The following is an 18009-nucleotide window of genomic DNA, read 5'->3' as shown; positions in this document are numbered from 1 at the left end:
ACTTTAGAAAGTATGCCAGTCCCACGCAGCTGGAGAGAACCAAAATAATGTTGTTTGCCGTCGCTTGGAGATGAACTATTCCTTTAATTCCGCCTAATTAGGTAATTAGTCTTAATTAATCAATTTCTCTAATATTATATTTAGATGTAAAGTGTCAATGAGGAAACTGCTGAGCGACATGAAAACTCCCGATACGGCTTTCTGTTCCTGAGTACGTGCTACACAAGTGTTTTTCCGAGCGTGAAAGAAGTCCGCGATTGCACGCACAGTGGTTGGAGCGGCCAGTCGCGTGGCAACTTGGCGTGCAATTGCAGGCTTCTTTCACGCTCGGAAATACATTTATATAGTAGCTACTGAAATTGAAATTAATTTCTGGGATGACATCAGTTTGGAGACATGCGCCATCAAATTCTCCGTAACATTGCACTGTTCCACGTACTTTTTTTTACAGATCACTTTTTTACGCATTGAACCAGAAACACTGATGACCAGAGACTGATGTAACACTACAGTGTTACATCAGTCTTTTCTTTTCTGTAACATAATTTTTCCATATGCATATTATTTTCATTTTCTTCCATATTTTATAACGTGGCGTATCATTCCATGTTAGTACACATACTCTTACATCGTGAAACATCACCATCTATAGCTCGACCTTGTGCAAGGTGTCTGCTAGAGCACACATACCGCATAATCGCTTGGATAGCGCATGATAGTCAAGGACTTCTATATCCTTCATAATAAATTACCTTTGTAGTTACAATTACCGTTCTCCTTGCTTTCTGCGATTTGATCCTTGCCCCATATATCTCGCACAGTATACTTCTACTATTTCCTAACGTCATCATCATCATTGTCTCGTAATAACAGTCCTAGCCAGCGGCATTCTATGTTATTGCCAATGCGTCATAAATGGAAGCTGCAGCCTAACACCGTTCGCTGACTTCAATGTGGACCTTATAAAAGTTGGCAGCACAGGGTAGCCAGCCGGGACTTACACTGGCTAACCTCCCTGTCTTTCCTCTCCTTTGTCTCTCTCTCTCTCTCTCTCTTATAAAAGTTGGACCGGCCCAACCGACCCCTAAAAAAATTCATGTATTTATACTTTTGAAGTGAATGTTCTTTTGTAGATAGCTCTGTCACGAAGTTCCTGTTCCTTCTTTTAGTGACCCACTTTCATTCCACATAGTTTCCATGCAGTAAACGCTTAAGCCTCTCCGTTATTTACACAGCACGCTCCAGTTGCTGTGCATTTGGGGCATGCCTCTAATTTACTTGTAATTTTTATCTATTCCTTGCATAGGAACATCTTCTGATACTATGCTGTACTGTTGCGTCATATTCTTTCACTGCGCTATCGCAGTGAATAGCAGGAGGATCGTCGCTCTAGCCTTGTGTTCTGGCACCTCTTCCACGTGCTCATAAATTCATGTTACATCACGTATTTGTATATATTCTAGAAATAATCCATCATTGATACTTCTATTTGTCCAATTTTATTTTGATAAAGGTTGTAGATTGCTTGCTAAATTTAAATTATTGAAAGGTTGGTATTTTCCTACTAGTACCATAAGTACCCCTGTATTTATTTCCCTATATATATGTACATACGTACGTGCGTGTGTGTGCGTGCGTGTGTGTGCGTGCGTGTGTGTGCGTGCGTGTGTGTGTGTGTGTGTGCGTGTACGTGCGTGCATGCGTCTAAAAGAGCAAATGTCGTCATCGTCTGAGGGCGCGATGAATGTAACACGTGCTTAGGACATCTTCTAGTAAAAGAGGAGGCTCACAGAAGCTGCTTATGCACATAACTTTATCGATCACAGGGCAACTGTATTGTGTCCCGGTTCGCGTTGTATACGGGGGCGCAGTGCGCGTCTACATCCCGGCTGGGAGTCGTTTCGCCGGCCGTTGCACGCGATGCACGTGCTGCTGCAAATAGTCAAGCCGGTGGCGCAGTTCGTCCCGCATGCGCTCCAGATATTCGATGAAGCTGCGCAAATCTTGCACGCAGTCGTGGTCACGCAGGCGGTCGGCGCTCAGGCTTAAGCCGCAGTGGCGGCTGCAGCGAACCTTCCGCTTGGAGCAGAGCTCGCGTCGGTGCGCTGACAGCTCCGAGGCTCTGGTCGGAGAACCGCAGTCTGGGCACGGCTCCCTACTGGACTGGCACGACTCCAGACTGTCATTCTGCGACTCCATGGTCACCTGAAAAGGCCCAGCCGGCGCCAATCGTTCCTGACTGAAGGATCCCGGCTAGCCCTTCCAGACGCATATTATGACTAACTGTTGGTAAATTCCTGGGCGTTACTTGATTGCATGCCACAGTGGTGTACACCCCAATGGAAAAGAATAAAGCTGGTGGAATTTAGAGCTGTAACATATAAATGAATATATTCATATTAAATTCAAATACTAAATTTGTGCAATATATAGTGAGTCAGCGGATGTTCACACTTGATCTATAGTAAAGTTATTTATGTCACATTTCTTCACGAAAGCAACTGTATCCCTTACCCGAAGCACATTCATGGGCCGGATAATTATAGGCTGCAGGCAGAATAGGAGGAGTGAAAAATTCACAACCGATTAGATACTCCGTAATACGAAATTCGAGCGCAGCTGCATGCACGTTTTTACTTCGCGATATAATACGGGCGCGGAGAATTTCTCATGCGGCACCTTGCAAACGGAGCGAAGTGTTGCAAAACGAGTTACACTCAAGCACTATGATACCGGCGAGCAGAGTCGGTGATCGTTGAAAATCTGATCTGTGGGTCAAGCGCGTCGGTTGCTATACATGGCTCATCGAGTGTTCCACTGTAATTTCGTGGCTTCCAGAAAGTTTTACGCAATTCGCGTCGCACATACAATCAGATTACAAATAATATGGTGCCATCTCGTAGCCTCTTGCGGCACTTTGCTTTCCTATTCACCCTTTCAGTATACTCTCCGCATCAATTTTCCGCCTCATGTATTCGCTGGAGCTTCCTCCTCCCCTTTCCTTCTAGCGCTCTCTTCTTTCATCTCCCGCTGCGCTCCACGTTCGCGTTCATCTTTCGCTGTGCACGTTCGCTCGGTTACACCGAGGGACGACGCCGAAGCACGCCGACGTTCAACTCGGGAACGGGCGCCTAGGAGTTGCGCTCTATAAGGGTTCTCAGCCAATGGCGTTAGGCCGTGAGGTCCAAATTTCTGTCGAATAAGGTATGTAAAGTTCAGCATTGTGTGCACACAGTCTATATAAGTAAAATGATGCCGCGTTGAATAATGAGAATGCCTTCGTGCTTCCATTTCTTCTTTTCTTTCTTTCCCATTACTAGCAGTAGCGACAAATGAAAGGTTTCAGTAGTATAGCTTCCCTTGACTCTTGTGGGGCTTCAGTGTAAAGCATCTTCTGCCGCTGGACGTGTATTTCGACTACGTAGGCACCTAATGTTGCCGTTTCCTAAAGTTATCCTGGTGCACAATAAGTTACGAACAAAAATTGTACTGAATCGTTTCCTTGAGTGGCAATTTCCTAAAAATGTTTTCTTGGGTATGCGGAGCGACGATTCTTATTTATTATGTCAGAAATGACCTTCGTGTTTTTATTGCAAAGTTGCTCGTACAGGTGATTCACTTACCAAACCTATTTCTTCGTATTCTCGCTATCGTTCTTATACAGAGCCGTTATTTCTTTTACTTCTCAATTGGTGTTGCTGGTATCCTTTAAAAAATTATTCGAAACGACAGAAATTTCTGTTCTCTCATGGACTTCCATGTTAAGAAAGTACAGCACGCGAGGTGAGCCAAATATCGGGTAGTAATCATGGTGTTCAGCTCTACGTTCATAAGCACATCAGAAACCACACCATGAGAAAGCCAATGTGTTCCCCTTTACGGGTTGAGTGGGCTGCACGGCGTTCCAGCTACTCTGAAACAGGACAACTTATTCCTTTGCTACATGCCATTTAGGTGTAAAAACGTATTCCTTCCCTTATAGATATTTTAACAGAATCTATGTAAAGTTCACAGACAAGTGTCTGCAAAGTTGATAAACTTTCTATGCTCTATTCTTGAAATTAATCTACAGACAGTCTATGGACTAATGACCCTGCAGTTTTTGTAGACTGATATACAAAATGTGCCTCTCAGTTTCATAATGTCTAGCGACAAGTGTGACGCATGAACGTTGCCTGGCGCTACAATGGCTAATTGTCGGCAGTTATCGATATTAAACGCGAAGAGCGCGCTTAGAAGCAGATAGCATGTACACCCTTCCATTCTTCTTAAAATTACATAGCACGAGCGTCAACCGCATGGCGTGTCAGCGTCCTTGTAGTGCTGGCGTACATTTTTCAAGAAAATGGCGCAGCACATGGAATTCGAACTGGAAATCGCCCTTGTTATATAAGGCGTCGCTGCCTACCGCAGCGCCATGAGAAGGCGCGCGCTTGGAGCCGCCCAAGGGAGAGGAAAAAGAGGATGGAATAAACGCAGAGGATGAGTAATGTCTCCATTCCTGTCGTACTGAGTAATATGCACGATATAACGTAATTGGCGACGAAGCTGGACATCCGTACAGATCCTCGATTATTCTAAGTCAGCAATTCCTATAAAATGATGTTTCATTGCTCAAGTTTCATTTCATGGCCGATGCACTTCTGTCCTTCTGTACGTTGTGTCGGGAGGAACAACAATTCTTGGTTTAGATGGTATCGCGGCTCTGGGTATGAAGATTCAAGGGTCACCTCTCAGGTGTCAGCTAATGACGCAAGAAACTCCTGTGCTCCCTCCTGAATTACGTTCCGAGTTCGAGCACTTGTTTGAAGAGCAGCTAGGAACTGTCAAAGGTATCACTCATAAGGTCAGAGTTCGCGCATCTGTTCAACCAGTGGCCAGCAAACTGAGACGACTACCACTCGTCATTCATGAGCAAGTCTCGGCAGAAGTACAAAGATTAGAAGCTCAGGACATCATTGAGCGCGTCGATTCTTCAGAGTGGGTCTCGCCAGTTGTCGTAGCCAGAAAAAAGGATGGCTCGATTCGCATGTGCGTAGACCTACGAGAGCCAAAAAAAGCTATAGTAGTGGACAGTTTTCCCCTGCCACAAACTGAGGAACTTTTGAACAGCTTGGCTGGTGCACAGTGATTCTCCAAGCTAGATTTAGCTTCTGCACACCATCAGTTACCACTAAGTCCAGAGAGTCGTGACCTTACGACGTTTATAACCCACGACGGACTATTTCGCTTTAAGAGGGTGTGCTTCGGACTGGCATCGGCACCGTCAGCGTTTCAGAAGATGATGCATATGATCCTCCAAAGATGCAAATGCGTCTTGTTTTACATTGACGACATAATCGTGTGCGGACGCTTCAGAGAGGATCACTTGGTCAAGTTGCGCACTGTTTTGAAACGGCTCTCTGACGCTGGCCTCAGGCTCAATTATAAATGTGTTTTTGACGTCACAGAGTTGACTTTCCTAGGCCGTGTTGTCAGTGCCAAAGGGTTATTCCCACTGATGTCATCTATCGAGGCAATAACCAAGGCACCATCACCTACAAATATTAATGAACTTCGCTCGCTGCTGGGACTCGCAGGCTTCTCTTCCAAGTTCATCTCGCATTTTTCTGGTGTTGTGGAACCAATGCGTGTTTTGCTTCGAAGAAACGCGCCTTTCGCTTGGACTGCGGCAGCCCAAACCGGCTTGGAGCAGCTGAAAACGTTAACATCTTACGAAGTTCACCTTTTTGATCCTCAGTTACCTGTGTACGTTACAACTGATGCCTCAGGATATGGATTAGGTGCTGTACTGCAGCAGGATAACGGAACATGACTGCAAACTGTCGCGTTCGCCTCACGCACTCTTCAACCGCATGAATGGAAGTACTCTGTCGGTGAACGTGAGGCCCTTGCCTGCGTCTGGGCCTGCGAGCACTGGCACGTTTACCTGTGGGGCCGACCTTTCATCTTGCGGACAGACCACGCTGCTTTGGTTATGCTCCTCTCAACGAAAGGCACAGGTCACCGTCCCTTAAGGATTGCGCGCTGGTCATCACGGTTGCTGTGCTGCAACTACATCATGGAATACAGGAAGGGTAGCGAAAACGTCGTGGCTGACGCACTCTCCCGGCTGCCCGTGCAGAGTTTCGTCCATGATGCACCCGAAGAAGAATTTATATGTCTCTTGTCCCCAGTAGTTACCATGCAAGAGCTTCAAGAAGCAAGTGCCGCCGATCAGACTATCTCTCAAGTTAAGCAGTTTAACACTACTTCTTGGCCTGACAAGAAATCCTTGTCAAAAGAGGTGCTACCTTACTTTCACGTGCGATCTGAACTCTCTGTTGTTAGAAACATTCTTTGCCGGGGTGACAGGATTGTCGTGCCTTCAGCTTTGACCCGCCGTCTTATGGATCTGGCTCATGAGTCACACCCAGGAATTAGTCGTACCAAAGCTCGTCTTAAGGAGTCATATTGGTGGCCGTGCATGGATAATAACATTGAAGAACTTGTATGCACATGTGTAACCTGCCAGTAATGTGACAAATCAGCACGTACATCTGCAGCCCCAATGCAACCCGTCACTCTTCCCGAGAAAGCCTGGGACAAAGTTGCTGTCGACATTGTGGGACCTTTCACGCAAGCTCCAGCGGACTGTCGATTTGCCATTACGCTTATTGATTATTGCAGCAAGTGGCCAGAGGTGACTTTCGCACGCTATGCGACTACGTCTACGGTGACCAAATTCCTACTTGAACTTTTCGCAAGAGAAGGATATCCACGTGGTATCGTATCCGATCATGGGCCACAATTTTCTTCAGCAAATTTTGGAGATTTTCTCACAGAGCGCGGATTCACCCATTACAACTCTTCCGTGTATTACCCGCAAGCTAATGGTTTAGTGGAAAGATTTAACAGGGTATTAAAGTCCTATATTTAATTAGCCCTGTTAGAACGTCGTGAGATAAGAACAGCGATGCTTGATTACCTACAAACATATCGCTGTACGCCTCATGCGACTACTGGTGTTGCACCCACTATTCTTCTTCATGGACGCCAACCTCGCACCAGACTTGACATTGTGGGATTCCCTGACAAATGTTTCATCAATGACCCTTCAAAGGCACTACAGCAGTTGAGAGAGCGCATCAAGAACAAGCAAATGACGTCGAAGCGCTACACCGATCAAAAACGCGGTGCCAAGGAACCCAACTTCACCGTTGGTGACTACGTGCGGGTTAAATTACCAGCAGTTCATGGGAAGTTGTCTTCACAGTTTTCTGCGCCCAAGAAAATTATTGGAAAGCGCGGACCCGCCTCTTACCTCTTGAAAGATGGGCGGGTATGGAATGCTTCCAAATTAGCGGCCGTTGACCCTGAATCTATCAGCAGGATGAAATTAGGTACCACTGCTGCCATGAACTGGTCACCGGCATCCGATCACTCAACTAGTGCGGCTGTAAGCCATCCGTCACAACCTGGCACATAAAGCGCAGATAATGCACCCCTGAATCCTGAACCACCTGCTGCAGGGCGCACGCAACAAGCTTGAGGTAATTTGCCAAGATGCGAAGAGTGCGTGAGTAGAAGCGCCCGCAACAAGAAGACACCAAAGAAGCTGCGCGACTACATCAGGAAGTAACGGACTGTATTTTTTTTTTTTTTTCACGAGGGGATATGGTGATATAAGACGTCGCTGCCTACCGCAGCGCCATGAGTTGGCGCGCACTTGGAGCCGCCCAAGGGAGAGGAAAAAGAGGATGGAATAAACGCAGAGGATGAGTAATGTCTCCATTCCTGTCGTACTGAGTAATATGCACGATATAACAGCCCTGCGCGTGGACACACACTGTCACCGATTCCGCCATTCCTCGCCGCTACAACGCTGCTGACAATAATAATATTTGGGGTTTTACGTGCCAAAACCACTTTCTGATTATCAGGCACGCCGTAGTGCAGGACTCCGGAAATTTTGACCACCTGGGGTTCTTTAACGTGCACCTAAATCTAAGCACACGGGTGTTTTCGTATTTCGCCCCCATCGAAAATGCGGCCACCGTGGCCGGGATTCGATCCCGTGACCTCGTGCTCAGCAGCCCAACACCATAGCCACTGAGCAAGCACGGCGGGTAACGCTGCTGACACGCCTTGCGTTCAACGCTTACGCGATATTATCAGAAGCATTGCAAGAGTCTAGACTATCTATATGAATGAGAGTGGGAAGGTAAAGAAATCGATGAAGAAAGAAATGACGGTGGGTGGAAAGAAAGAAACAACAAAGCGGGAAGGATACCTCACACATGCGTATAATATATATTTACACACAGGCCAGCGCAACATATGCTGGCACGGTAGAGACAGCGCTTGGGAAGGTGAAAGTTCCGTCCAGACACTAATGTTCATGATGCCCGTCCTACACCGCCTACATGAATTGTATTAATTGCGGTTACCTAACTCTTTTCTTTCGCCACTACGGCTGTTATAGCCAATGGACCATGCTCACGGACGCGATGTCCTTCAAATAAGGTCGACTGGCTTACCTTTTAGCGAGATTTCGGGGCGAACGTTCTCCGGCGTCTATGAGTGTTCCCACCGAGCTGGTCGTGTCGTCGATGCTCGCTTGCTCCACGAGTTTGTTGTGCTTCGTCCAGCCGGTCGTTCGGTGGAAGATGAAGAGCTGTCGCGTGCCCACGTATTCTTGTTCATAATAATTATGACGAGCACAAACAATGTAGACCAGGAATCGAGTGGCATTATAAAAAACAGAAGATTGGCGGCGCATCTACTCTTTGGAGATGATTAGGAGCGTAAAGGCGATTAGCAATCTTTCCTATTTTAGGTATGTAATTGATGATGATATGTTTTATACGTTTTGATTATTACTATGATGATTATTGTGCCCTCATGATCATATCCCCATACCACCCGTGCATCACGAAGCCTTACGGACTTATATATCAGCAGGCACTCGGAGTAGCAATCTCACTGCCAATGATGAAGTCTAATGATACCATGGCGTAGTATGTCTCGTTGTAATCCTTGCGCCCCAGTTAAAACGCCATAGCAACCCCTAGTATTCGCAGTATCCTGGCTGCAACTTCGTTGCAATGGCTATCAATCAAGCTACCGCACTCGTGGCGGGAGGTGTCTGTTGTGGACGGAGCGCTGTCTCTCTATTATAGCCTCATCGAAGGTTTATCGATGAAAAGTACTTGGCTCTATGTAAGCAGTTTAACGCGTCATCAATACGCGGCAAGAGGTAGACATACCTGCGTGTGATTTTGTTGAGGTGTCTGTAACCACACGAAAGCACCACCTGCCGTCCTTCTTGACAAGGACAACAGGAACGCCCACAGACGCCCACAGGGGCGTCTGCGCAAGCAGGCGTTTGGTGTGTTGCGACGCCACGGACCCGAGCACACGAGGGTTGGATCCTCCCGCGTGTAGCCGTGCGCGGCTTAGCCGTGTCTGGGGAAAGGGGGATCCTGGAGGTTGAGCCGATGCCGGGTGTTTGGACCTTTAAGGCCCCCCGGCGGAGGCAACACACCTCTTTTGCCTCTGCTTCACATAGACGGCACCCCCGGACTGACCCACCCGGGGGAAATCGGCAGTCGCCTTTTCCTGTCCCCCTCTTCAATCTTTTTCTTTCCTATCTTCTTTCTTTTACTGTCCTATCGTCTCTTCTCTTCCGTCACTTCCTAATTTTTCTAGGCGGCTAGGGTTAACCTTGTGTATGTGCTCTCCCTTGGGTATGTTATATTAGGTTATAGCAGAAATGCACGGCTGGCGTCTGCAGCCTTACACGTTAAGTGCTACAGCGTCCCCCTGTTGGGCTCCATGGCGGGTGGCCGCCATTGCTGCCGAAAACGAACTAACATACTATGGGAACACCCGCATTTCCGCGCATACTTGATCGTCACCCTCAGAAGAGGGGACGCACCGATGACTTAAGTACATATATGACCCGCACCAAAGAGAACTACCCGAAATACCATGTTGTACATAGTGAGAACGCTGCAAAACAGGCCAGACTCATTTCACCATTCATAGTTTCATAATCTTTGACCGAAGCCTTAGGGTCAGGTTATAAGGTGACGAAAATGGCAAGCGGAGATCTTCTTCTTGAGATCCCACAGAAAAATCAATACGAAAAGCTAGGCAGCCTGGTGACCTTTGGCAACATGCCAGTTTCTGTTACACCACACCGATCAATGAACAGCTCACGCGGAGTCGTGTCAGAGGCAGACCTTCAGGATTTGACAGAAGCTGAACTCCTGGAAGGGTGGAAAGATCAAAATGTGACCGATGTAAAACGTATTACCCTTAGAAGAGACAACAAAGAAATTCCGACGAAACACGTCGTCTTAACATTTGCAACTAGCGTTCTGCCGGAAACCATTGAAACGGGATACATTAGGCTAACTGTCCGACCATATATTCCAAACCCTAGACGTTGTTTCCAATGCCAAAGGTTTGGCCACGGCTCGCAGAGCTGCCGTGGTCAAATAACTTGTGCAAAGTGTGGAGTGCAGGGCCACCCCTCCGACAACTGCAGTGGCACACCTCACTATGTGAACTGCAGTGGTGACCATCCAGCTTACTCACGCTCCTGTCCGAACTGGAAGAAAGAAAAAGATATAATCACCCTTAAAGTCAAGGAAAATATTTCGTTTAAGGAAGCCCGTAAACGGTGCTCACCTTTCCACAGCACACCTTATGCTCATGCGGCGCGTCAGGGGTAGCGTCGCAGCGGCCATTGCCAAGAGCCCAGCCCGCGTCCAGCGAGCAGGCACCTTTGGATCCTGCCCCCAGGGTGCAAGTAGGTAAGCCTACGCCATCCAACAAGCAAACAGGCCAGGCTACCTTTGGGTTGCCGGCCCCACAAGAGTTATCTGCGGCAACCTGCGCTTCGCGCAGCGATCTCGCAGAACCGATAGCGGCCACGAAGGTAGGCGCAGCCGAGGCTGCCTCGACCTCCCCGGCCCCTCCCAGCGCTGGCAACAGCCGGCGCAGCCAAATTCCACAGGGAGCCCCATCGACCTCCGGGTTGGTGGGCGCAGGGGTCTTGCCTTCCGAGATGAGACTCTCCCGAAAAACTTCTAGCTCGCAAGAGCGCGTGTCCGGCGCCTCACAAAAGGGAACGGACACAACACCTATCCCCACGGCGCACCAAGCGCCGAAGGAGCGGCGAGGCTCCCTCGAACGCTCCAGAAAGCCAAAACCCCGGTTACAGGGCCTCGAAAGAGCTCTGTAATCTAATGCATCACTTCCGTTTCCGTACACACAGCACATATTTACTTCCAATATGAATACACAAATTATTCAATGGAACGTCAGAGGTCTCTTTAGAAACCTTGATGATGTACAAGAGCTCATCCACCAACACAATCCAAAAGCGCTGTGTTTACAGGAAACACACTTGAAACCATAACACACAAATTTTCTTCGACACCACGTTACTTTTCGCAAAGATCGCGATGATGCTCTCGCATCATCGGGCGGTGTTGCTATTGTAATTCAAAAAAGCATAGCGTGTCAATGTTTACAGCTACGAACGGCCCTCGAAGCAGTAGCGGTTCGAGTTGTCCTGCTAAACAAACTCATCACTATTTGTTCGATTTACATATCCCCGCATTACCAACTAAACAAACATGAATGTCAGTCCTTGATAGATCAATTGCCAGAACCTTATCTTTTTCTTGGCGATTTCAATGCACACAGCAGCTTGTGGGGAGACTCTCGTATCGATGCGCGAGGTCATCTCGTTGAATAATTCCTTATTTCTTCTGGAGCGTGCCTTCTCAATAAGAAAGAACCCACATATTACTCTCTTGCAAACAGAACCTTTTCGTGAATAGATCTTAGTATAGTTTTCGCGTCTATACTACCCGAACTCGAATGGGAAGTTACGAGCAATCCTTACGGGAGCGATCACTTCCCCGTACTGCTAAGAACATCTAAAGAAAATGAATTTCCTCCACAAGCTCCTAGGTGGAAGATACATACAGCCGACTGGGAGAAATTCCGAACTCTTACTAATATCTCGTTGGCTGATATGTGTTCTTTAGAAATCAATGCTGATGTGGAGTACTTTACAGCATTCATTATAGATGCCGCATCTAAATGCATATCTGAAGTAAGTGGCTTGGCACGCAAACGGCGCGTCCCGTGGTGGAACGACGAATGCAGGAGCGCCCGTAAGAAACAGAACGAAGCGTGGGGGTGGCTACGCGCGTCTCCCACTGCGGAGAATCTTATCAAGTTCAAAAAAGTAAAATCCCAAGGCAGGCGAACCCGCCGACACGCCAGAAGAGAAAGTTGGCAGAAGTTTCTATCGAGTATCAACTGGTTTACGGATGAGGCCAAAGCCTGGAACAGAGTTAATAGGATGACAGGGCGACAAGCATATTCACTTCCTTTGGTAAACACACAGGGCGATGCACTGCAAGATCAGGCAGACTCACTTGGGGAGCACTTTGAGAGGGCGTCAAGTTCAACCAATTATTCACAATCTTTTCTTAAATATAAACAAATAGAAGAACGTAAGCCACTCACAAAAAAAGTCGAGAGAATGAGCCTTACAATCGTCCTTTTAGTATTGCCGAATTGAGAGCTGCATTGAGCGCATGCAAGAGCTCCGCACCAGGGTCTGATAAAATCATGTATGAAATGCTCAAAAACTTACACAATGATACGCAAGTTTCACTACTCACACTTTTCAACACCATCTGGGCTGCAGGGTACCTTCCAAGCGCATGGAAGGAAGCCATTGTGGTCCCGGTTTTGAAACAAGGCAAAGACCCTTCCTCAGTGGGAAGTTACCGCCCGATAGCCCTCACAAGTTGCCTCTGTACGTTATTTGAAAAAATGATTAATCGGCGTCTCATTCATTTCCTTGAACAGAAGAAATTGCTTGATCCCTATCAGTGTGGCTTCAGAGAGGGGCGCTCCACAACTGATCATCTTGTACGTATTGAAGGAAACATCCGTGATGCATTTGTACACAAACAGTTTTTCCTATCCGTATTCCTCGACATGGAGAAGGCATACGACACAATGTGGCGCTACGGAATCTTGAGAGACTTGTCAGAAATGGCATTTATGGCAATATGCTAAACCTAATAGAAAGCTATTTGTCGAATCGTATCTTCAGAGTAAAAGTCGGTAATGTACTGTCACGTCCTTTTACACAGGAAACCGGTGTACCTCAGGGAGGCGTGCTTAGCTGCACGCTCTTTATCGTGAAGATGAACACGCTTCGTGCTTCATTACCGCCGGCCATTTTCTATTCTGTCTATGTGGACGACATTCAAATAGCTTTTAAGTCCTGTAACATCGCAGTGTGCGAGAGACAGGTACAGCATGGCTTGAACAAAGTATCAAAATGGGCAGAGAAAAATGGATTTCAAATCAATCCTAACAAAAGTTCTGGTGTTCTTTTTACACGAAAGAGAGGCCTGACTCCGGATCCTTGTTTAGAACTGTGTGGACAGCAAATACCTGTAAACAAAGAGCACAAATTTCTAGGTATTATACTTGACGATAGACTCACTTTCATTCCACACCTTAAATATCTGAAAGAGAAATGTCTAAAAACAATGAACCTAATGAAACTTCTATCTAAGACTACGTGGGGTAGTGACAGAAAGTGTCTAATGAACCTCTACAAGAGCCTAATTCGGTCACGATTGGATTATGGTGCCATAGTGTATAACTCGGCCGGCCCGAGCGCGCTAAGAATGCTGGATCCTGTCCACCATCTGGGCATCCGCTTAGCAACTGGCGCTTTCAGAACAAGCCCGATTGAAAGCTTATATGCCGAATCGAATGAGTGGCCGCTCCACTTGCAGAGATCATACATCAGCTTTGCATATTTCCCTAAAGTGCACTCTAATCCTGAACATCCATGTTTTAATACCGTTACTGATATGACGTGTGCTACACTTTTCCGCAACCGTCCGTCTATAAGACAGCCTTTCACGCTGGGTGTGAAGGAGCTTAGCGATGACATGCATGTTCCACTCCTGGAGCACCGCTTAATGCGCCCAACCAAGCTATTACCTCCTTGGGACTGGCAGGTCACAGAATGTGACGTATCCTTTCTAAAAGTTTCAAAGCATGCTCCAGAGGTAGAAATTCGAATGCATTTCCTAGAACTTCAGTACAAGCACTCATGCAGAGTTCTACACTGACGCTTCCAAGTCACATGCCGGAGTATCCTATGCAGCCGTCGGCCCTTCTTTTTCCGAATCCGATGTACTACATCCAGAAACAAGTATCTTTACGGCAGAGCCCTACGCTATATGGTCGGCTGTAAAGCATATAAAGAAATTAAAACTCCAAAAGGCCGTTGTATATACAGATTCCCTAAGTGCGGTGTAGGCCTTAATGTCACCCTACAAACATAAAAATCCTGTACTTACTGAGGTCTATTCCGACCTGTGCAAAGCTTATCTATCTAACCAGCAAATCATCATATGCTGGGTACCCGGCCACAGGGGAATCGAAGGTAACGTTTTGGCAGACCAGATGGCTACGTCAGTTGCACTCCCTGCTGTTAATAATACTGCTGTGGTACCTCTCACAGATCTCAAACCTTACATACGAAAGAAACTGCGAAACCACTGGCAACGCATGTTGGACGCAGAAATAAATAATAAACTGCACGTTATAAAGCAACAGTTAGGTTTCTGGCCCTCCCCAACAAAATCTCGGCGAACAGATGTCCTATTCTGTCGCCTCGGAACAGGACACACCTCCAATCTGTGGTAGATGCGGTGAGAGGCTTACCGTCCTCCACGCGCTTCTGAAGTGTCAGGAAGCCGAAACGGAGAGAAAGAAACATTTTCCGCTTCCTTACCAACATTACATCCCTCTACACCCGGCTATGTTTCTTGGTAAGGAACCGCTTTTTGACACCAAGGCAGTCCTCAGCTTCTTAAATGATGTCGTACTACACGTTATCTGCCCATCAAATTCGTATAGCATCCTCGCTCCAGAGGATGCCGCTGCGATAACAGTTTTGCATAGCACATGCCTCCAGGCCCTTGTTTCTCAAGGGCTCTAAGGAGGCAGTAGTGCTCTAGCATATCTTATAACCTTATATATTTTACGCGTCGTATCATCCTATTTAAATACATCTTAATGTTCATAGTACACGTCATAAGTCATCGCCATAATCTTATACAGATTTTGCGCACTTTAGCGCGACCATTTTTAAGGCCCCTCTACAGCCACGTCACACCAACTTCATCGAACTCATGATTACACTGCGAAGTCATTACCACGGACATGGCGCTCTTTGGCCATACTTGGCCCTTGCGCCATAAAACATCAAACATTCATTCATTCAGGATGGATCGATAACGCCTTTACTCAACATCTTATAGATTTCTCGTTGTATCCCTCTTTGTTCAGCATGTGAAACACGCTATGGCCGGCGGCGCATCGGATTGAGGTCTCCGATGTAAATACGATGGGTGACCACTGATGGCTGGGCTGAAGGGCGGCCATCGAGGTCAAAAATGTCGCAGTAAGTTTCCAAGAGACAGCGGTGGTCAGCAGCTTGTGCCGGAAGATCAGGTGCAATCATCTTGCTAAATTTGTCTGTGAGAGTCGGTGAATCGGAGGTTACTGTAGAGGGTGACCGAATTTCAATGTCAAGAGCCAATATCTCGCAATTGCTCACAGGCGAGATATCGCCCAAAGACATGCCTCCGCGAAGAAATTGAGTCGAGCAGTTAAAGTTAAGGAGAAGGAGCGAAGTCTGATTGCCTGTAACAGTGAGCAAGGTATGGGGAACGGCCAGATTTCTTTCAAGCAGTATGTCCGCGGTGGGACATAGTACATTGACACCATCAGGGACAGATGTGAACGCCAATCGAGTGACCTACGTCGTAGCTTGAGGCGACGGACGGATGTCTCCGGGAGTGCATAACCGTGGTTCTATGACTGGTAGACTATAGTAGCTATGGGGTAGTTCAAGCTGAATTACACTGGACGCGCAATCAAAGAGGACTGAATCGGATGATAAAAAGTCTAAGCCGGGCATGACGTCGTAAGGGCATATTTACAAAACGGCAAACAACACAGTCGTTAAGCGCCCCCCGGTGTCAATGCGAGAGGTGCACATACCAAACACGATAGGTGCTACTCCGTTGGACACACGGAGGGTGCGTAAGGCAGCGGGTGTGAGAACTTTGTTCAGGCGTCGGTGCAAATGCGCACTCATCACGGATACGTGCACGCCAATGTCAATGAGTGCTGAGCCACTGATGCCATCGACTAAAACCACGTTTTGTTTGGTCGGCAAAGTGATCAGAGGGTTTTGCGGTCGAGTCGTCAATGCAGCGTCACCTACGGGAGCTGCAGCGCTTAATTTTGCAGAGACTGGCACCGGGCTGCATCGGGGACGGTGGGCGACGAGCTTGCGTTGATAGGGACGATCGCCGACCATAAGGGGGCGAAATGGACTGGTGACGTCTGAATGACGACGAGGGACTGTTCCAAGGAGAACGAGCGTCATTGTTTGACTGTTGCGGTGCCAATGGAGGCTGGTAACGACAGTCGCTCTGTTCGGGGCTACAATAACTGGTGAATGGCGGTCCCATATGGAAGGATGCAGTACGGTTGTTAGAATGGCCAGCAACGTGACCAATACGCCGGCAGGCAAAACAGATTGGTCGATTGTCCGCGATTCGCCGCTCGGCTGGATTTTGGTAGCGTGCAGGATACCGCGGACCAGTCGATGGACCTGGAGCGTGAGACAGCTGTGCAGCAGCAACGGCACATATAAAATGAACTCCAAGGTTATCGAGTTCTTCACGGACTATTGCCTGCACAAATGGTACTGTAGGCACGTTATTCGGCTCACTGGGGCGCAAAAAAAAAAAAAAATGCTGCAACGGCTTCAAGTTCTCGCCGCGCTATCCGCATCTGGTCATCTGATGATGATGGTCGCTGAACTCCTAGCGTGTCATCACAAGAGGATGTCGTAGCTGTGTTCAGCAGACGTGCGAACTGCGTTCCAGTGCGGCGGCTCTTGGCCTACTCAAAGCGTTCACACCCTTTTCTGATGTCCTGTACTGCTTCACAACTTTTGCAGCATAGTCAGCGATCCCTTTCTGTACATGCCCAACATTCTCTGACTCAGCCATATCCCTGTCGGCCTTACGGCACAGAGCCAGTACGTACTGGATGTAAGAGACGTATACGATTCTGTGGACGTCCGGGGGTGGTCACTAGCTCTTCCTTAGCGGTGCTCTTGCGCCCGGCGGGACGGCTGAACAAGTCCCTCGGCTTTTGTTTGCATGTGTCCCAGTCTTTAAGCTCTTCATCGTGGTGTCATGCCTCACTTTTGCCGTGCTTTGTAGGTAGAAGACCAAGTTATCCAACATAATCGTCGGATACGATTTGTTGTGGGCACCTACACGCTCATACGTGGCGATCCAGCCTTCTACGTCGAAGCGGTCAGTGCCGCAGAACGTTCCTGGGTCCCGCAGCTGAGCCATCACAACCGTCGCTGTTGTAGGCGTTGACGTGGGCCGCGCCACGTCGTATCCTCTTTCATCCTTCATGTTGTCTCGTACGAGGTGACAACCACTGCGGAACTCCGTTGTTGCTTCTCGTGCGCACCCAGTACCTCCACCAATTTGTTATGTTGCAGAAGTCACATATGAAGATGAATTTAACAAGTGAGACAACGATGCATAAACAAGGTGGCTGTCGAGAGCGATTCCACGTCCACACGTCAAATCGTCTTCTTCTTACTTGCGCCACTCTTGGTTGCACCGTAACAATATCCAAGGCCAAGAACGGCCCCTTGTGTCACCTTGGCACATCCATCCTGGAGAATTGTCAAATAATAGGTGCACACCAATATGACATACACATTTCCGACGTTGCTACGATGTTGTATGTTCCGACAGGCCAAGTGGCACATACACAGTGGAGCACGTTGTCTCCTCGACAAAACAGGAGCCTGTACAAACTTCGTGACGCAAGTTAGTATACACAACTAGAGTCGCTGCA

This window comes from Dermacentor andersoni, chromosome 5 (assembly GCF_023375885.2).
Source record: "Dermacentor andersoni chromosome 5, qqDerAnde1_hic_scaffold, whole genome shotgun sequence".
Classification (NCBI taxonomy): domain Eukaryota; kingdom Metazoa; phylum Arthropoda; class Arachnida; order Ixodida; family Ixodidae; genus Dermacentor; species Dermacentor andersoni.
The sequence above is the reverse complement of the archived record's forward strand: the minus strand, read 5'-3'. Positions refer to the sequence as shown.